Source organism: Nylanderia fulva, unplaced genomic scaffold (assembly GCF_048542155.1).
Source record: "Nylanderia fulva isolate GAGA-0341 unplaced genomic scaffold, ASM4854215v1 Scaffold12, whole genome shotgun sequence".
Taxonomy (NCBI): Eukaryota; Metazoa; Arthropoda; class Insecta; order Hymenoptera; family Formicidae; genus Nylanderia; species Nylanderia fulva.
This window is the reverse complement of record NW_028189409.1, coordinates 3,806,576-3,829,526: the sequence shown is the minus strand read 5'-3', so window position 1 is coordinate 3,829,526 and position 22,951 is coordinate 3,806,576. Positions and strand designations below refer to the sequence as shown.

Genomic DNA, 22,951 nt, shown 5'->3' with positions numbered 1-22,951 from the left:
ACAAATCGGTGAAAATCTATTATTCTCTTCTTTTATGTTAACCCGTCACTTTACGTACCTATAATTGACAACAAAAAATATATTATTAAACGAATAGAGAAAAAAATATTATTTTCTCAATATTTTATATATTTCATCAATTTCTTAATTTATATTTTATCAATTCATATATCTCGAAAAAAATACCTTTGTTTTTCGAGGAAATGTTTGTATGCTTCCACGTGGATTTCCACAAACGTAGCGTCGATTTGTTCGCTTTAACGAAGTTAACAGGATAGTTTATTGTAACGCTTATAGTATATCTATTTTTTTTTCTTCTCTCCCGGCGGATTCGAACATTATCGCTCTTCCGTGCGCGTCTCTTTTTCTCGAAACGTACTCATCCTCGTACGAGTTTAATATTGCAAAACGAAATTGCAGACGATGCACCGGAAGTCGACCGGCCCAAGAGAGTTGTCCCCGATGCACCATCGTCTCTATTCCTTCTGCATTTCGGATGATCCACCGGTGCCGAGGATTTGCAGTTGCAGCTGCCGCGCGCGCGGCAGCATATGAGACTCTTGTATGGCTCGTTGAAAAATGTAAAGTGCAACAACAACGGCGCGACACCCACCGAACACGACGCGACGTTCGTCGGGAAAAGAAAACAATCCGTTAGAGGACGCGAAATTATGCAACGCGTATACATACAACAGTGGAACGACATATAGTTTCGCGAAAATATAGATATTAAACCGTGTTGCTGGATAAAACTTGTGTTTTTTACGGAAGCCATTTCATAAAAAGCATCCGATGTATAGTATATCCGTCGGGATAAACGTAAAATTTATGCTTAACTTCTTGCGAAGGTATTTCTCAGTGTTTTATTAATCTCTCTCTCTCTCTCTCTCTCTCTATATATATATATATATATATATATATATATATATATATGCCGACGCAAGACAATCAAATATTTTTAATCATTATACACGGAAAGAAGTTTTTTTTAGAATTTATCCTAAAAATCATGGAGCAATATAATATTAGAAAAATTTTATGAGTTTTTCTAATTAATTTTTGCACAATAAAAAATATTAATGTGTACATATAATAAAATTAATCGAACATATTTTATATCTTATTATGATAGATGTTAATATTTTTTATTGTGGTAAATATTATAATCACAGATAAACTTTTATGAAATTCTTTCAATATCATATTGTCCCACAATTACCATGATTTTCAGGGTAAATTCTAGGAGCGAAAAGTCTCCCTGTGCGTATAAAATATATTCTCTCTAATCTAATTCCAATATATCAATAAAATAATACATACAAAATATAATAATATATTCTAAAAATATTCTAACGCTGCCATTTCGACCCACTTTTGATTATCTTTTATTATATAATCGCAATTTGCAGTATCGTTGAATTTTGTTATTCTTCTAACACTAAGAAGAAGAGGAAGAAGAATATATATGGCATATCGCAGGAAGCGTCTCGCGTGTAATACGTCTGGATTTCATTTCTTCCTTTCTGAAAGCCAGCTTAATGTTATGTCCGTGCAGCCGGCTCGCATTACTGGGTCGCGGCTTATCGCTCTAAATGCCGTAAATCTGATCGCGTTTACATGGCGCATCCAGCAACGAGTTAACGTTGTTCCGAGCATCGTTTATAACTCGCTCCCGTTTCGCTGCGCGGAACGATATAGGTAAAGAGTGGTTTACTGCTTGTGTTAAGTACCGGCGTCGGAAAGCAACTACTTCTACCGTCGTAATCTTCACGTTATCTCGCTAATTCCCGGCATTCGTACGAGCGCAATGTATAAGCAAGAGCAGTAAATCACTCCATTTGCGCGGGAGCATTGTACTCTTACCTCCACGCTTAATTTCAGGTATATACAACATTTCGGAATTCTTGAATAGCTCGTATATTTAAATAAAACGATTAATCGCGATTAATTGTAATTCGATATTTATTTCGTTAACAAGCTCGTAGAGGCGCGCTTCGCTTTGTTCGTTTTGATCCGAATGCGGAATAATACAATAAATCAACGTTCCGGTGTGAATAAAAATTTGCAATGTGATTAATTCACTCGCGCACTGGCTTTAAAAGCGTTTGATACAAGGAGCACGTTCGCATGTCATCAAATATCGGATTTAACCGGCGCGTGTCGATGTTATTGACTTTGAGGATAAAATTTCACATGGTATAGTCGTTGTTAACTAAAAGTGTGCGCGCCATTGTCATAGCGCTTTCGATGGTCATTGGCTAAACATAATTAAAATTTGTTTCAGATCGGATAGCCGAGTGAAGTAGATAGCTTCGAGGACCCTGAAATAGACATGTGCGAGGATCGAACGCACGTTATTCGCCAATGACGCAGGGTGAGTGAGTCTAGTATTGCATTGAATTTTTATCGAAGCGCAATTTCTCTTTTATTAATCTCTCAATATCGTTGCGATGAGAGAGGGCGATATAAATATTTTTAACACAAAGTAATTATGAATGTTTTCCTATATTTTAATACATCTTTTTGCGCACTGAATTTCGCTTAATACTGTATAACATTGATTAATAAACTGTATATATTCGCTCTTTGATAAAATATCGCCTAAAGTTAAACACGTTCGACGGTAACCGTGAATAATGCGTAATAATTTTTCTTTCACATTTCATTAATCATTTTACTTCAAACATCGAAGAAAAATATATATATGTGTATAGGTATATTGTATACAATACGCGGCATATTTTTCTCTGTTCTATATTCGATTTTCTGCCTTTTTCGATACATCATTGATCATATATAAGTCATATGAGAGGAAAATCCGGGGAAAAAGAATCACAAAGATGTGCATGGCGTGCAAAGGCAAAGGAGAATATATGTATATATATTCGACGCTCACAGTCGACGCGCGCGATCTGTTTGCGCGGCCATAAATGGCCACGAACGCTAGCGGATATAGTTTCTCAATGGTTTCTCAAATCATTAGGAGGTGAAAGGCCCTCTTGGTGGCCTCCCTTCTCGATCTCCCTTTTTCTCTTCTCGTCTCAGGCCCGCGATATATACCTTGTCTTAACGTCACGCGATGTATACTTTTTTCATTTTATTTTGTTTTCCGTCCATCCTCCTCTAACCGCGTATACGAGAAAAATGTGAAAAATAAACCCATTAACTCTCGCTTCATTCTTTCGTGAAACGTTGCGCAATCCCCGTTTCCCTGTGTCGTCATTAAACAAAGTAACGGATTGAACCCACCTCGTTAGATGGTACTCTCGACGACTTGAAAGTTCTTGTTGTTGAAGAAGAAGAGACTGTAGCATGGATATATACATATATACGTGTATGCGGAGGTAGCCACAATTTTCAAAGATTCTCTACGGAGTCGGAGATATGCTCAGGGAATTTTTAAATTTTAAACAAAGTAATATCCCCCGTAGATCTTATTCCGAGGAAATAATAATTTTCCTAAAATATATCTCCCTTTAATATTTCTTTTGGCAAACGTGCCAAAATTCCAAGTCGAGATATACGATGTATTTCTGTAAAACGTTCATTTTGTATAATGTTGTGGAAAAATCGATAACACAATCGTTTGTTATTCCCGCTATTTTCCGCGCGATGCGGATGTTGCGTGGACCAACTAATTGGTCGAAATAACAGTTGCGTTATATCTCGCGAGGGACCATTTGGGACTCGCGCCTTGGCGCGTTTCCACGGCGGGGAAATCGACGGGGCAAAGTGATTTATCGATTGAATTTTAATTTCCGTATCTGCATAACTTTTATCTCCCTCCTCTCTCACTCTCTTTGCGTCACGGCGTAAAAACATGGGTGGAATCAAACGGCGCGGAAAGGGCGCGTCGCGAACATTATCGTCACGCGATCCTGGCATTTTTCACGAAGTCACGCGCCAATTTGTCGGCGAAATTTTTCGGATAAAAAATGATCTTTTATACACATACAGTTACGCATGCGCCGGTAGTTTTCGACGTCGCGTTTTTGGGTCGATTCATTGCAAATAGTGCTGTTACGCTAAATATTTCGCTCGTTAAAGCGACAAATAAAATTGTCGCGTAAATTGTAAATTTTCCGCAGATGGTACCTCGGAATCGCGCGTGCGATAACATTTATATAGGATAGTTTTTCCGGACAGGAATCTATATCTCAGCTGCGGGGGGCAGGCTTCATAGCCAACAAAGGTATGTTGTCGCGATTTTTTCTGCCACATTTTTCGTATGCCTTCCGCGCGGATGAATCTGTGATTCCTTTTTTTTTTTTTTTATTCCATTTCCGATATCGTTGGAACAAAAAGCGATATTTTTTTCTTTATTTTCCCGCAGCGTCATAGCGAAACAAAGAGCGCATAGCAGTTCTGGAATTCGTTTTCAATTTTGCGGACGTCAACGGTCAAATTGGACGTAAAACTTCGCAATTGATTCGTTCTTTGTCTATGGCGAATCTGATTTTATCGGGAACACGATTTATCCGCGATATATGTATATATATTTTCGTCTTGTTTTTTTATACAATTCCATACACACTTAAAGACACACGCGAATAATAAATTCTCGTAGATCGCCGTAAACGTAAATATAATTTCCTAACGTTACTTCCACGAAAATGAATAAATTTCCGAGGGGGTAACCACTAGCTAAAATGTTGTCCCACAGATTACATGATTTCATTTGATTTCATGATTTCATCTAATTACAAACGATTTCATCTGATTATAAATGTTTTCATCTGATTGTAAATGGATTTTTTTCATTACATATGAAATCATTTCATAAAAGTAATGATTTCATCTGATTACACAATGCATTTTCGTGATTGCACATGTAATCATTTAGGATTTTATGTGACACATAAAATTATAAACAGCATTTTATCTTGAATTTGATCGCAATTTACTACGGAAAGTGCTCGTGCCACACATGATTTCATCACAGATTTCATAATGATTACACATGATTCCAATGATTACACGAAAATTCAAAATGATTTCTGCTGACTACATGTGATTTCATTATGATTCCGCATGATTTCATTTGACTTTATCAATTGCATCTGATTGCAAACGATTACACGGGATTTCATAAGGATTTCATAAGGATTTTATAAGGATTTCGGGGACACTGTCCCACGATTACATTAAGTGGTTACCCCCTCGTAAATTTCACCCTTACATCGACATTTCTTAATTAAACGCCAATCAAAAATTCGGCAATAATTCATCGAGAGACGAATCGAATCGCCTGCCTCCCATTTCCATTATTCCGGAGCTTCAATGGGCGTCTCTGTGACCGCGACAGACGGCATAGGATATGAACCAGAGGGACAATCACGCTAAACCCGCCGGCATAATGTCTTCTCTCTCTCTCTCTCTCGTCTTTGTCAACATTGTGCATTCGCACGCTCGTACGAGAATCTCCCAGATATATCCGGCCGCCGCCGTAAAATTATAGACTGGTACGCACGTATATTTTCTTGCATGCATATTGCATATAGATAACGAGGGACGCTATCGCCGTCGCCAAGCGCTCGTTTCACGAAGGCAGAGGCGTCGCGACGCTCAATTCCATCTGCGCGCGACATACACGTGCACATATGTCACCGCTCGCACCATCTCTCTTTCCTCTCTCTCTCTCTCTCTCTCTCTTCTCTTTCTCTCGTTCTCTCTTGACATCGGGCTGCTTCCGAGTGTTCGCAGACAATCGTGCGCAAGAGAGAAAGAGAGAGAGAGAGAAAACGTAGGTCGAGGAGAACTTGAAATTTGTCCCCTAACCGCATCTTAGGCGTCACATCGTTCCCTTTCTTCCGGTCGGCTTTTCTTCACGGGCGAATCATCGTCTTGAGAAAATTCTCCAGCCTCCATTCTTTGCATTCAACGAGGTAGTTTTTAGGAGCCTTCGCGCGAAGACTCGTGGAACCAATTTCCGGATGCAAGTTGAATTAGATTACTTGTATAGAAATCGGGCGGGAATAAATGCGATTGTTCCTTGTGTTCGGATTATTTGTGCGAATTATTTATATATCAACTTTTATTCAATTTATTATTTTATTTTTCTTCGTGAGAAATTAATTTTCGAAAATAATGAAGTGAATTAGAAATTAAATCTTTGGTTTTTAAATCATGATTTATGATTTATTACTATATTTCATTTTTAAATGAAGAAATCAATTTGTTAGTAAAAAAATCTCAATATATCAGAGTCAATTATTTTAATATATCTATTAATTATATATTTCAGAATATCATGAGAAAATTAATTTTAAATAAAATCTGTCGCAATCCTGCTTTGTGATAAAGTGAAAGAGAAATTATTGGCCTTGCTTAAAAGAGAAATTAATCATAGCGAGTAAAAGAAAACCGTCCAAGTCAGATGTTTTTTTGAAGGAACTTCCTCGATTCTCTCATTTTCTACTCTAGCTTGTTACTTTAGTTTTATAGTTTTTACAGCTGTCCTCGCTACTTCGTGTAGCGTTCTTTGCTGTCCATCGCAGTCATTTTCCGAGTATACTTGAAGACACCGTCGTTCTAGTTCGCGCCAAACGAAGCTTTAAACAAAGGTAGATTGCAATCCCTGGCGTTTCTAACTCGATAATTGCATACTCGAGGAAAGTTTTCGATTTGCTAGATGGGAGAGCTAATTTAATAATAATGAATAAACGAGAAAATGACGAAGAACTAATTGATAAATTCAACGAAAATATTTGACGCTTTCGCATAATTTGCAGAAATAAGTAAAGTTGTGCGAACTGAGGTAAGAAATACCGAAGGTCAAATTAAAACTTTCGTAACAATGGTACGTGTTGAAGAATTTATTATGGAAAGATATTCCGCACTTTTCTTGTCTCTTTCTCTCTCTCTCTCTCTTCTTGATTCATTCAATTCGTGCTACAGCTCGCCTTGGTTATTGTATACGCTTTATTAAAGCAAGTTATGAAGTTTATGAATGTCTACGTCCACGGTATTGACTCCGGAAAGAAATACGACTTTGATATACTTCCGGCGAGATAAGATGAACCGGCGAGTTGTAAATAATGAGAATTCCATTTGACCGAAGTTACTCTTCTCCTCTCCGCGAAATTTCTCCTTTTTACAGTAAAAGTATAGTATAGCGCGCGGCTTACGAATACTCGTAATCTAGCAAAGCTCGCGTATATCCGCCAGGTAATTCGAAGTTCAAACTATTTCTCCAGTTTTTTCTCTTATACCTCCGAGGGATACCATTTCACCTTTCTCCTTCCTCCTTCCTTTTTTTTTTTTTTGCCTTCCATTTTCGCGCGTTTGCATTTTTCACGACACGGGCGGAATTCACCGCTGAATTCTTTGCTCGAAATCTCGTCGGCTGCTGCTTTATATCGCGGCCGTGGAAACCGTAGAAAGGGTAATGCATTTTCGGTGCATGGCAGAAGTGTTCCTCGATTGCACAAAGCAGATTGCATAATCAAGCCGAGACTTAGTTATAAATAAGTCGAAAAAGACTTTATCCGCGCCGGAGCGAGATACGCGTGCATGCTGAATTGCTCCGAGGGATTTTGTCTACCATATAATCCGTTAAAGAGAAATTATTCCCGAGAGCGACACTAATACAGTCGCAATTATATCGCATCAATTAATTTTTCGAAGCTTGTTAATTTTCGTTTACGATATATCACGAAATCATTAATATTATTAATAACTGTCAAACTGACCAAAGGTGGAAAGATGTTCAGAGAATAAATCAGCAGAATGACTTTTGTAATTTCATTAATTATCTTCTGCGTTGCACTATTTAAAATATGTACGCACATAATAGGGAGAATGGTGAGATAGTTTGAGCTAACATAATTAAATTTTTATTCAGTACTGCAAAATGAAGCGCATATATGTCCAGATGTAACATTAGCTGACGTGTTAGTATTTTTTTTTTTCTAAAATTATACTCGCGGAATGTGGTCCAAGAGAGAATATCTGTTTTTAAAACGAGATATAGCAAACCAAGATCTCTCTCTCTCTCTCTCTTTCTCTCTCTCTCTTTTTTTCTCTTCTCTCGTCAGAGCAGTAAACTTTTTCGCGTTACCCACCATGAAGAAAAAAATATGCTCGCGTTGTATAAACGAGACAGAGAAGGATAGAGGACCTGCTGCTGCGAGGTTGAAAAAGTGAAATAAAAAAAGAAAAAAAAAAGAAAGTCGTTTCTCTCCAGTGCCCATCGTACATATAATATAATGCCGTATAATTTTGCCGTGCGCGTGTGACGCTTTTCAACGATAATGTAAATCGTCTCGAGCGCGAGATCAGAATCGATCGGGATGCTTTCGCGCGGAGTTTAAGAGTTGGAAATTACTCGCTTCCTCGGAGATATTCCGCGGGACCGCGTTATCGCGCTGCGACGGTGGTAATAAGCTGGCACTCTGCGAGGATATTCAATACAACCCCTACTTCTCGCCCCCGTGGTCGCATGCAACGTTACGAGGAGCGCCTTGCACCTGCACAATGCGCAAGTTGCGCGTGCACAAGGCGCCGCGCTGTGAAACCGCATCGAACCGTGTCAAAGCGACGATGTTTCGTGCAAATCTGAAGCACGAGCTCTCTCTCTCTCTCGCTCTCTCTATTTCTCTTTCTCTCTCTGGCCGCACACGCACACGTCGCTCCGATTCGCGGCACTTGCAGAAGCGAGAACTTTGTGTCATGATGTTGGGTTGGTCGCGCAAAGTTCTTGGCGAATTACAACTACGTTCGAGCAAACGCATCGATGAAAGAGATCATATCCGTAAACTTGAAACGATTCACTGTGCTGAATGTGCGCGGCAAATGCGAAGCGGTAATAAACGCGACGATACGCAGTTACGTTGGATTAATGGGTATATTTGCAGTTTAATTGTTCATATAAAATTAAATTATAATATTTAAAAATTAATACTTATTAAATATATATTTAATAAATTAATAATTTAATAATTTAATAATATTTAATAATTTAAATTAATATTTATTAAATATATATTTATATTTAATAAATATATATGAATAAATATCAATAAATAAATCTGTATATATATATATATATATATATAATATTATATATATAAAACTTTTATATTTAAAAAATTTAATATTTTTAATGGCTATTATATTCTCAGACGCGAAAAGCTCCTTTGTACATTTTATTATTAATAATAAATAATGTTTTTTTTATGAAGCTAAATATTTGTTGAAAAATATTGTATCATTTGACATAAAATATTTAGACGGAAATATTTTTCTTCCGCGAGCTTTCCGACGTACGAGTTTCGCTTCTTTCTACATTGCGTGTCTGGAAATCGAAATTGATTCGTCGCATTCTTGCACTAAAGCAAACAGTTTCCCGAGGAGTATCAGATGTAGTTCCTTGGGCTTCGCAATCGCGAATAAATTGTTTCTGCTCGTCGGAATAACAAGTGCGGCCGAGAGAGTGAGTAAACCGCGGGATTTCGTTTGGTACACGCGCGAGTGCGGAAGGCTTTCGCGGAACGTTTGAAGGAATTTCCGGAGTAATTAAGCATCAACCTTCTCTCTTCCCGCGAGCCTGTGGTTGCACGTCTGTTTTCGCAATCGGTAACGAGAGGCGGTTTCCGTTTCCATTTCGCCGATATCCGAGCGGGAGTTAGATGTGCTCTCACGGGGGTTGTCGAGTTTTCTTATTGGATGTCAGCCACGTGAGAGAGTATTCGAACGCGCGACGAGAGAGTCCTCGGAAGATGGACGAAACGATGGCTTAAGTATATTGGACCCTCGAACGATAAGTTTCTCGATTTCTTCTCGCACCAACTTCTTCTTCCTTCTTTTGCCGCCTCCTCTTTCGTTTCTGGTATTACCTCTTTTCATTCGTCACCACAAAAGGGAACGACATAGTATAGGAAGGAAGGAAGGAAGCGAGCAAGTTCACCTCCTCCTCTTCTATTATCGCCGTAAACCAACCCCTTTTGTTTAGCGTACCGTGAAGTCGGCTCGCTTGTCCGCAAACTTTAAATGCCTTTTCATCGCTTCTTCCGGCAGGACAAATCGCTGCTTACAGACTTTCCCACCTTTTTTCCCGCCTTTCTCCCTCCGGACGCGATTAAATCTCGGCGCATGGGTACCATTGTAATCCCCAACTGGCTGGTATAGAGTACGAGAGGGAGAGTTTCTCTCTTCTATCGTTATCTCGCGAATTCAAATCTTTGCAGAGTGTCTCTCGAAGAATATCGATATTCTCAGCGGGAGTTTCTTTTATTCTCCCATAAGTCTCGCGACATCTTAATCGTGTCTGTTTGAATCAGCTCCGGAATTCTCTCGAGTAGTGTAATCTCTTACGCGATTTAATTAAGCAGGAAAACTCAAGGCCAGAGTATACATTATTGCAGAAAAATGTTTATTTCTTATTCTCTTTCTCACACACATTCGATTTTAATTTTAATTTTTTTTTTACTTGTTCAAACGAGATTGTGTATCGAATGGTTCGAATGACTATATATGTATATATTTCGAAATAAAATTAAAAGCTTTACGTGCTGTTGCCGACATGTCACTTCCAAATATTTACACATTCGGCGGATGCAACGAGTATAGCAATGATTCTCTGTAAATAAAATAATTGCGTGTATTAATCCAGAATTTCAACTGGAGTTAATTAACCCAGCACGTGCAGATGACGTTTGGATATTTGTCGTAGATACGAATATAAGTGTTCGTAAATTGGAAGCGAAATTTTGCTTATTTCAAAGAACTTTTATACCGTTTTATACTTGCTATGTTCAAATTTGATTATATCATTTTTCATAAAATCGATTTTTAATTATTCACATTTTTATATACAAATAAAGGAGTTATGTAAATCTACGAATCATTAAAAAAATTTTTTATTTTTTAAACAAAATACTATATCATTTTTCGTATTAAAATATTAATTTTTTAAAAGTCGAATGCCAGGTTCACATAGCTCACAAAAGGTGTATTTTTAAATTATAAATTTTTTTATATCATATTGATTTTATTATGTAAAGTTTTCTCTTTCGCTAATTTATTTTTTTTTTTTTAATTTATATATAGGGTTTTTAATCACTGTCAGTTTTTCGCTCACACATTTATCAGTATATTTCAAACGCGTTAAAATATAAAATGGATAGAATATATGTGTAGCAAAAATCGAGTATTATTAAATTCAATATTTGCCAAGTGATTCGAAAATTCACGGCAATTAATGGCAACTAAGATGAGAGAGAGAGAGAGATAGCTAGCGAGTTCAGAATTGAATCAAAGCGATATATTGACACACACCGTTCGATGTCGGTCAGCCGCGACGAAGTTGATTGTATCGCACAAAGTACAGCTTCCCGATCTCTCGAGGGGGCCTATCCTATCGAGACGCCGCTGCGGCCAGTGTTGTTTGCTCGGTAAATATTTTTGCAGTCGGCGAGTGTTGGCGCATCTCATTAATGGCAAACGTTTCGCTTAAATACCGCGCGAGTAACAAGACAAATCGAAGTATTCCCTAAGCGAAGTACACGATACACATTAGCTGTTTCTCTGTGTATTAACTCTTCCGCCGTTCATTAATTCGTTGTCATTACTAAAATTGGATAACAAATGATATTGGAATATTTACGTAAAAAGTATCAGCTACCAAATCTAAATTCTATAGCTACGTAATTGTAATTAATATATTTTTAAGCTACATATAGTTTAACAGGGAATTTTCCCATTCAATTATATAATTATAATTGAAAAATATTAGCTATATAGATGCCCCTATATCAAATTTAATTACCATTAAAATTTTTTCCGTTCAACGTCACACTTCAAGTTAATTGCTCGATAGAGACTTCAATTTGTGAATATAAAAATATTGTGATTATATTATAATCGTGATCTTTGAAAATGAAAATCGCATTCTGCATTCTAGTCTTCGCGTTTGCATTTTCCGGAAGACGCGACGGGGAAGCCGGTATATTTTATCGACATTCCGGCTCTTCGGCTTTCGCGCATTAATCACATGCGCGGGAGCCAGCTTCTCTCAGCGAATCCTCTGAAATTAGATTACTTTCCGTCTCGCGGTTCACGTGCGTGAACACGAACGCGCTCGAAGACGCGACATTGTCGTAAAGAAATAAAAGAGAAAAAAAAGAGGAAAGAGAAAAAAAGGAGTCGGGGCAAGATAGCCTTCTCCACGCGAGTTGAATGCGACGTATATCCACCTGCGCGACGCTACTCCTCCACGGTACGCTTCTCATGAATACGGTGGTTCAAGAGCTTCGCGTCTTGGTAGGGTTGAAGGTGGCGAGAGGGAAGGGCTGCATCTCGTTTGGAAACCCGCGGGATTATTTTCTTAGCGTTTATTCCAGTCCGTCGGGGGTGAGTCGCCCGCGTCTCTTTATCTCCTCGTTTCCGCCAGAGTGGGTCAAACCCTGAGATATCTCTCTTGATTTCCTTTTTTTCTCCCTATCTCTCCGACGGTGAACCGCGGAAAGCCACCGCGACTTTGCATGCGACGCAATCCTCCGCGTCTTTCAGCGAGCTTGATGGATTCGACGATTTAGAGCGAGAATGCAAAACGAAACCAGCAGCTTTTCGTCCTTTGCGATGAACGCTTTTCATTCTCGCGGTATTTTAATGCCTTTTCTCGCGTGGCTAACTCGAGAACCTTCATGATTTAGCGATATAAAAGGAGACTCTGTTTATTGTTGGTTTATTTTAATCAGATTTCCGTAATTTATTTTTTAAGTTTTTTCTTGACCAATTTATTTATTGTTGGTTTATTCTCATCAGATTTTCGTAATTTATTTTTTTAATTTTTTCTTGACCAATAACATTATTGCATTGATATAAAATTACAATCTCCAAACAACCTGAAATATTTATTATACTATATATTGTGTGTATATATATATATATATATATATATATGGATGATGTATGAAATATATATATACATATATTGTTATGATAATTTAATACTTGCGATCCACGATTTACTTTTTATGTTAAATATATGATGTGTTGCGCGGATAAAACTAGAATTACACGCGATATTTTGTAAGAAAAAATTGCGTAAACAAGGATTTACATATTATTTGTTTCGCAAAATATTCGTGTTATAGTGAGCAAGATGTGTTTTGATATCGTGCAATGAACTAGATTTAATCGGAATAAGCCGATTAAATCTTTTTTCTCTTTCCATCGCGAAATTTGTTATTGCAAAATCTGTTACCGCTTCAAAGAAGAAATGAATTTGATACGTACAATTTTTTAAATATACAAATAGCACTTTTTTAATCCTAAAAACTAAATATTCAAATCTTCGCTGCGCAATTAAAATTTAATCATTGCATTTAACAAGATAACGTTTAATCAATTCTTTCGCGTCGTTAAATTCGCACGTGGATTCCGTTAATTATATATATAATTTGATTTATGTTTGCGAGTTCGGGGAAATCTTGTCCAATGCTGTGCGTCGTCATCGTGGGGCAATTTCCTTCTCTCTCTCTCTTTTTTTTTTGTCCATACGTGGCCCGAGCTCATCTGTCACAGCCAGCATGAGGCGCGCGTCGTTCTTCTCGCTTTCGCGAGTAGAACAAATTGTACCTGACAGCAGGACACGGCCGGTGAGTAATGGCTTTTTGGAGGGGTGGTTAGCCCTGTTTGTACGTCGAGAGTCACTGCCGGATCACTCTTCTGTTTTCACCGTCGACTGCGTTGACACGCCCCTTGAATACGCGCCTCCACGTCTATGCTCATTATAATCAGCATTGTGTGGCACGGCAGTTCGAAATAAAACCATTAAAAATTAACATAGAGCGCTGGTACTCGCGCGTGAGCGTTGAATATCGCATATGGCAAAATTGCGATATATCTCCGAACGTTGGAAGAAACGTATACATGTATGGAAAGAAATTCAATTTTAGTTTTATGTTTTCTTGCTTATTTTTTACTTGAATGTTTTATCAATTCTTCTTCGAGAAAAATATATAATGCAAGATGACAATTAAGAGTAAAAAGAGATAGATGTTAATAAAACTGCAAACAATATACATATATATGAACTTAAAGTCGAAAATGTAGATGGAATGTACCTTCCGACAAAGACACGGAATATATAAATGAAAGAAATTCAAATACGCATATTCTTTGTGAAATTGTAGTTACGGTTGGCCATAATGAGAAGAGAATTGAGCTAGAAAAGGTTTCTTTTCAGAAAGTCACATTCGCGGTTAGATAAGAGGAGTGCTAAGGATTCTTTTTGCTCTGACTGATATCTTTCTATTTTTGCGATTTTTGTGACGCTTTAAAGGTTTCTTTTTGCGAAAGCAAAGACAGAGATTGATAGAAAGACACGTTCTTGAGTGCATCAGAATTCTCTAGGCTTTTACATATACATATATTCGCACAATTCCATCTCTCAATCCGGGAGACATTTGCAAATGAGCTATTAGCATATATGTGTATATATACTGAGTGTATTTAAATAAGTACAAAAAATTTTAGGAGATGATTCTTTGTTGAAAATTAAGGGTGATTTCTTATATATAAATATATATATAATATATCCTTTTCATTAGACGAAAATAGCTACAAAGTTTCATTTTTTAATTTGTCTGAAATTTGAGCGAAAGAAATAAAAGCTTGAAACATCTGAAATTTTTCGCATTTATTTAAATACACTCTGTATATATAATTTATCATTTCTCTTATTTTCGTTAATTACATATATATGTTTGCACATGGCATAATTATTAGTAGACATAATTAACAATTTGAAAAAGTATATAAAGAAATGATCGACATTGCGAGACGCTACAGATTTTGTGAAAGAAAATGCATCTAGCGTTACATTATTATATCAATTCAATTCTGCTTTTCCTTTTTATATTCTCGAAGCTGTTTAGATTCTTATCAGTTTACCTCGAACAGTAAAAGATTTCTTAAAAATCAATTAAAGTGCCGTGACCGAAGATAAACGGCTTTCGTACTCACTTAAAAGTTTCATCGCCAGAATTAAGAAGAGATAAGCAGATCGCACAAATAAAGAACAAAAAAAAAACTCGCGATGAGAAGTTCTCTCAGTACTTCCGCACCAATCTTCCCGCCTCCCGCTGAGTCGCTGGAAGAGGAAACTTTCGTTGGAAAATTCAATAAGGACTTTCGGATCCTAAGGGTTCCTAATTATGTGGACATTAATACGCAATTAAAGTTCTCTTCGTTAGGTCCGTCCTTGCTTTCGCGTAAAGCTTCGCCACTCAAAGCGAATATATCTCTCTCCTAAATAAGAGAATAGCGAGAGGGTGAAGTCGGAGGATGAGAAAGAAGAGACAGGGAAAATGGCCGGAAATGGCTCACACCCCGTCTTTCTCTCCTTCCGCCTTCGTAATTCTCCGCCTTCGGAGAAAGAGAGAGACATTATATTATTATTCGATACCGTTGTAATGCCGTTACGTGGTTTCCCTTCGTTTAATGGCGGCTTTCACGCTCTTACAATTCGCCAAGTTTCGTGATAATTCATTCTATCCAGTTTCCACCTTTGGACGAGTACAAAGACGACGAGACAGGACGGACGATGGGGTGGAAATTCGCGTTCAAAGAAGACGAATGCAAGCTGCTTCTCGAGAGAGAGAGAGAGAAAAAAAGAGAGATACTTCCGCGGAGAAATTAGCTTGTGAAGAACAAGTTTGCGAGAATAAAGCTCGACGTCAATATTGTACGTAAAGCTACGCTTTATTTTTAATTCTTCAATTTCTCCGTAAAATCGGACAAATCCAATCGCGCTTTTTTTTTTTGTTTTGTTTCAATTTAATATTAATTTGTGTACAGTTCGGGAAGAGGCCGCGTGACGTCCGGGACACGTCGTACATCATATTCGAGTAACGCTACGGGAAACACGTAATTAATTGCAATCATTTTCGTGATCGTGCTGGGGCGCGCTGTGGGACGCTTGGGCGATAAATTCCGGCCATTTCCGACGTCTGGAATCTGCGCTGCGATAATCATTTCTAGGGTTAAATGTCGTATATCGATCGAAAGATGCGGCTCTCGTCCCCTTTCTGTCTCTCAGTGTTGTAAGCGTAATCACATCTTCAAATATTATCTCTCGCGCGCGTTTCTCGTTTTAAAAAAAAATATTTTTATCTCTCTTAAGTATATGCTACTTATATTTATAAATCTTTCGCTAAAATAGACGTTAAAAGAAGCCTTTTAATTTGAGAGGAAAATTTTCTAAAGAGATATTCTTAACGTGTATATATGTACTTAATGGGATGTTTTTTTTTATCAGTGTATTATTTGAAATTATTAATTATGATAACAAAAAACAGTCTTACAAATAGACTTGATATTTATTACATATATATTTAAATGTTACACATATAATTGAATATTTTTTTATGTATTGACAGAGTTAAATACACATTTTTCTTATTATATTATTATTTTTAATATTACTTGAAACTTATAAATTTATTATATTTATTTATTGCGGAACTGAAGTTGCAGAAAGAAAATTAAGAATATATTTTTAATTTAAGAGGATATTTCCAAAAGCGTCAGTAAAGAGGGAAATATCCTTAATTCGTTAAGAATATCTAGTAAGAGAACTTATAAAGTATGCATTTTAAGAAAAAAAATTTTTTTTGGTGATACATTTTTACCACAAAGACAACTTTAATCAAATATATACCCTGTCATACATGTATACAGATAACGAATACCTTGCAATTTAGTATATTTTTCCACCGAAAACCCCACAATATTCCATCGAGATTTAATAACGCTCGCATTCATTTCAACAGACAATTTATCACAGATATCTTCGCGATCTATCATATCATCGATCGAGTATTCAATTAATATCCGGCCATTGCAAAGTCCGTACTCTATATTTCTGCGAGATTAATAACATTTGGACGAAATTTAATAACTCACATTCTGTGTAACTTATTACACAAAATCTCTTCGCGATCTATCCGTCATGTCATCGAGATTGAGAATATTCAGTTAACGTCTAACCCTCATGGTCCATTCTCTATTTTCCGTCCGAGATTCATAATATCCAAACGTGAAATTTCCATTTCCGAGAGGAACCATAGGGACGCTGGCAGTGATGAAATGAGCTCGCTCGTTCGCCAGTGATTCTTCGTCGAGAGAAAGATGAAGCAAACGAAAAAACCGCGTTAACCGTCCACCTCTTTCCTTCACTCACTCTTCTTGCGTCAAGAATCGGGATAAAAAACGGTCTTTCAAGGGAGAGCTATGAGGTTTCACGCCACGTTCCGCGGACAGAGGACCTCATTTTAGTCAGATTGGATGGTTTCTGTTCGCTGCTTTCTGCGCTCCATCTCTTTCCATCGCTCTTACTTCGCTTACTCCTTTCTCACCATTTTCAATCCTTCTCCTGCTACAGGGGAACGATAGAAACGCGTGCCCGGAATTCGGCAGCAATGGTAAGAACGCGATCGCGCCATGATCGGATGAGATTTTCCAATGGATAGCTAACATTGTTTGTGATCCACCGAGGGAAGGAAATCCTTTGTGAAAATCGAAATCGCATAAGATTATGTTTGCTTTGTGGAATCCAGCGAAATACGAGAGATTTTTTTCAAAACCGAATCAGAATTTAATAATCGCGAATTATTGATATCAGTAGGTACTATATAGATATTAAAAATATCATCCACAATATCTTTGTAAATAAATTATATATTGTGAATATTTATTTATATTATATTATGAATATTTGAGAATATAATACCTGAATTTACAATAGCATAGAGATATAATTTCAATATTTGAAATGCTCTATCTTCCATCGTGAAATATTATTTCTCTCTTGTTGCCATGCGACAATTCGACGGCCTCTTTTCGCTTTTTTCGTTTGCGGACTTTTCATCCATTTCCACACTCATCAAGCTTGCCTTTCGGCTGGCCGCATCAAACGAAAAGCTCTGTTCGCTCTATCAGCAATGGACGTAAATGAAGCTGTGTAGCAGCGGCTTTAATCGCGCGTTATATATATATATATATATTTTTTTTTTTTTTTTTTACATTTGGTCGACATTTTATTAATCCCGAACATGTGCGGCACGCAAGAGTCTTAGTCTATCCTTTGACCTAAAAGCGAGTCATGCCTTCAGCAGCACGCTGTTCCATGCTGTTCTTGACCACATCGCGTGCAACAAAATCAGAATGCTATTATCGAAGCCTCACCAAAGCCTTACACGACCACTCTCGCACACTATACTCTTGAGTTATAATTTTCTAATTTTTATACATGATGTTTTGATACACGAACTTATATGCAAACTTGGCACCCTACTTTTAATAAATTAAGTTATCAAAACAAAATTGTATTCATAGTTGTTTGCAGTAACAATAATTTTGCTTAGAAATATTATATTCTTCAATTAAATATAATTATCCTTTGGTTAAATCTAATTATATATAATCCTTTGATTAATTATAATACTTTATTTTTTTGCTTTGATAACGGCATTCTGATCAATAGAAAAAATATTGCACATTAAAATTTTAACCAAATTGATTTAAATATAAAAAATGTGACAAATTCTAACAGCTGAGCACACACTACTTCATATATTCTATCAATGCAATCAGTATGAAACGTAACTTTGAATTTACTTTCTGATTACTGAAATTCAAACCGTGCGTACGTCACGACGATAGACGGGCGATCATGTTAAATAGCGTGGATCGCATCGGCGCGTTTAATTCCAGTTTCCCAACGTGCGTCTATTTCTCCGCTCGTAACGCTCGAAACCAATCCAACTTTGGCGTTCGAGGTATTCAAGGTACGAAACTAAATGGATTCGCGGAACACTGAAAGCAGCCTTAGACGAATCTTACGATTTTATATTTTGCCTACCCGTGTCTTCTTTTATTCATTTAATAACAGATTATAGAAGACTTATAAATACGTTTTTCATTATCATCGTAAAAAAAAACTCCAATATGTAAACGTTAAAATTTTTTAACATTAAAAATTATCGTTGGCTTTGAATTAAATGTTTTCTCATTTCTCAATTTGTGACAATCGAGTGTTGGGATATTTGAACCATCTGAATTTTACACCAACATTATTTATCTCGATTGTTTGATTTTGCAAATATTATTGTTGTATATTATGTCGATTTTGTATTTACATATTGAAATGTGTTATATAATTTCCCTCTCTCCTTCCTTCTCTCTCTCTCTCTCTCTCTCAAGTTTCTTCTAGTTGTATTTTGAAGTTATGTGTTTATCAAGTTATCGTCTTACACGTATGCTATGTCGGTCGTATCACGATAATATCACGACGCAAAGTTCCGAGAAGCTAGATGACGACGAAATTATGTAAACGATATGGTGTAGAGGTGTGATACTTGGTGCACTTAAGCCGCTTAACTGTATATAACGTTAAGAGTGACTTTATAATATGCCGATTTAAAACGCTTTAAAACTTTTTGCCTCGAATTTTCACAAAACTGCATACTGAATGATTTTGTCTCTGAGAACACATTTGTGCGTGGATAAATCTAAAATTCTATTTCGCGGAAGCTACTAAAAGCACGTCATTGCGCTCGAAATAATAAACAATTGTAGTACAATATTACAGTTACATATATTTGATGAACCGTGCTATTGTGCGCTCTTTATAAAAATATTCATATTTGAATACTTCTATAAAAAAAATTATTTATTTATATTACACTCATACAGAGAGCGACTATAAAAAAAATTATAAAGATGCAGGGAAAAATAGATATTACATTATTACTTTTACGATTATTTTTTTACAAGAAAACACATGAAAGCTAGATTTCTACGAAAAATATATATATATATATATATGCATATTTATTTATTTTTTGCTTATTTATTATATTTATAAAAACATTTTTGGACACGATGTAACAGCGTTGAAAAGTTTATTAAAATTGCAACATGAAAAACAATTTTATAAATTACTTTGAGACACATAGAGAGCGTATCGCATTTGGATGAAAGTTCAAAATATTTTTTTGCAACTACTTTGTCATATATGAATCTTTTTACGCTGTAGAGTGCAGTGAGTATTAATCTGCATAATATTTACATTCATACCGTGGTGCATCGCCGATGAGATACAGAGATCAGTATGGGATAGCTTATCCCATCGACAAGACATATTCATTGGTCTGCTCCAATATTTGAGCAACGTGTTCGTTGTCTATTGACATCACGGTGTGACAGACTATAATTCCACTTACTGTTCTCTTTCTTTTGGATTATAATTTGCCGCGTGATTTCGACGTGTTGTAAAAATATTTCGAAGGCAATTGCGCGGAGATTTTTTTACCGTATATAAAATCACATATGTACACGTTATCCTTTCTTCCGTAACATAATGAAAATTTACGACTGATAAAATTTTCTACCGATTTTATATACGGAGCGTAACGATGCGCGATTTATTTTGACAGTTTCGCAAATCTCTCCTGTGCAATTTTCCTCGACAATACGGTCGCTTCGCGATAATAAATTGATCATCTTGAATTCACGAGCGCGACTTTACGCGAGCGGCATCGCCTCCGATCTTTATGCAAATTCGCGGCAACAAAACGCTTCTAAGGTCGATTCGAGGATCGCGCGGCCCGTTCACACCGGCGTTTAGATCCCCGACGATCGCGCACGAATAAACGGAGCAAATCCGGTCGAGCGACACTATTGTGCACGTCGCTTGACAGCCTTGCCTGTGTTCCTCCGCTATAATCGGTTCCTTCAACTTCCGTCGCTTTAACTTCTCTCACGAGTGTCTCCCCATCCTGTCCTGAAGTTGATGGTCGCCCGGAGATCGCTCTCGTTGTATCACCGGTATCGCATCGGCGATCATTATTCGGTCGACGACCCGCACTCGTACGTTTGTTAAAGAAATTACTGTCGCAGTTGCTCGTTTGTGGAATACGGCGGATGTTAACGCGAACGTTAACGCTCGAAACGACAGTTGAGGTGAAATTTCAGAGTTTTACCTAAATATTTAGACGTAATCAAGACTTACCCGGTAATCGGTTCAAACGTTAATGACCGGAATGCAAATTTTCCCAATTGTAATCTGTCTCTCCTCTGTCAGACGTCATACATATTTCGCGCGGTTTTCCCACGACGGGTCACATTCTTCCACTGACAGCGGCGACTAATAGAAAAAAGAGATAAAGAGGGAGATATAGAGGAACTAAAAAAAAAGAACGATTTCGGGGCCGGCACGCGCACGATTCGCACCCTGATTGCGCGACGGGAGAAAAAATTTGCGCAGCAGCTGTTTCGTCGACGGGAGTCAGCGTTCGCCAATTTATCGCCGCCGCGTGTGGCGCGGACTCGCGCGCGTTAATTTACAGCGGTCCTCGGATCCGTAAATGTATTAATTCATCGTGAAACTGTCCGCGCGCGCAGTGGCGAGGACTGCGAAATCGCGAGTAATTGTCGACGGTTCGTTGCTCCCTTTTTTCCTTTTTTTTTCTTTTCTTTTTTTTTGACTCCCGTTGATGACAACGACATCGACGCGCGGCACGATTCGTTAATTTTTCGACGCGCCTCGAGATGCGACGACAAACTAGGTGAGAGAGTTTAGTCAAACCGTGTTGCGTGTGCCCTGTTTCTCTCTCATGGTACGTGTCTCGTTTATCGTCGAGCTTTTTGCGGTCAAACGCGGCGAAACGCTCAATATTCGCGATAAAGTTTTAATGCAAAGAGTTGGACGTTAATGGATTTAATAAAACCAAGTATTGACAAACTGTTTTCCGAATGCTAACGAAATATGTATGAAAGCTTTTTATTTGATATTATAATAATAGAAAGTTATCTTATAAATTTTTTGTTATATATATAATTGCTGTAAATTATTCTATAGCGAGAAGGTATTATTTAAAGTAAAGGAATAATCCTTTTAATTTATTCGTTTAGATTCTCTTTTTAATAGTTTATATTTCTTATAATATACTTCTCATTTGATTATTATTCGTAGTTTGATTTGGGATTAATAAACGCTCGATCTTTATAAAAAATAAGAACGCCAGTTTGGATGTCGAAATAATCGCCCTTACTGTAGTCAGTCGATGCAATATGGTTATACGCCACCGACTTTTTTTCTTTGCAACGCTGTCAAAGCGATCATCCGAGCGCGAAAAGTTTGTCACAGCTTTAGAAACGGCCGGGAATTTGGGTCGCTTAATTAAAAGGTCGATGAAAAACCCGGAATTGTTGCGCGAAGCGCAAGCTGAAAGCGCCAGCAGTCTTGTATATACACATATATACGGAAAATCGGACATTTCCGGAAGTCGACGAAGACAACTCGAAACAATCCCGGCTTTGTGAAACGCTGAATAAAAAACACACATACACACAAACACATACGCGATATTGGTAGCGAGCTGAAGCTAGCTAGCTTGGCGGCTCTTATTTTACCAGCTTCATTAATCTCTTCTCGCGGCGCGGCGGCCGTAATTACGCGTGCCGTAATTCAAAAGGACAAGGCGAAATGTTCTTTATTTACGTACGGAGTTTGTTTTTTCTTGTCACACAACGACGGTGGCGTTACACTTTCCTTGGCTAGCTCGCCAGCTCATATTGCGAGAACGGAACGTTCTGCTTTCGAGGAACATTGGCAGTCGGTTGGATCCTTGCGGTTCATCCTTGTAGGAGCGAAGCGGGAATGCGAGTCGAGGAATTTTTACGAGCGACCTGTATCAAAATTTCTAACTCTCCGGAAAATTAGATATTTTTCGGGAAGAGATAGATAGAGGGATAGGATTGCGCGCTCTTGTCTCTCGATGTGGAAATTCCAATATCAATTTTGGCGATATGGAATTGTATTGTTACCTGCTACACCTGTTTAAGAGAGGAATGTTGAATTTCCGAGAGAGAGAAGTGGAAAATGCAATATATATGTATATTATTATTAATTATTAATGTGAAAACCAGACATTTCACGTGC

At 37.4% G+C, this 22,951-nt stretch overlaps 1 protein-coding gene across 3 annotated transcripts in view; it reads left to right on the top strand.

The window, feature by feature from the left end:
- Positions 1–22,951, top strand: part of LOC114943199 (CD151 antigen) — a 111,257-nt gene that overhangs the window by 27,838 nt on the left and 60,468 nt on the right. For 2 of the 3 annotated variants that reach the window (XM_085490348.1, XM_085490347.1), the window contains exon 2: positions 2,285–2,374. The exons of the other annotated variant lie outside the window; for it this stretch is intronic. The gene's annotated coding sequence lies outside the window, so the exon portion shown is untranslated. The remainder of the gene's footprint in view (positions 1–2,284; positions 2,375–22,951) is intronic. 3 annotated transcript variants of the gene reach the window in all.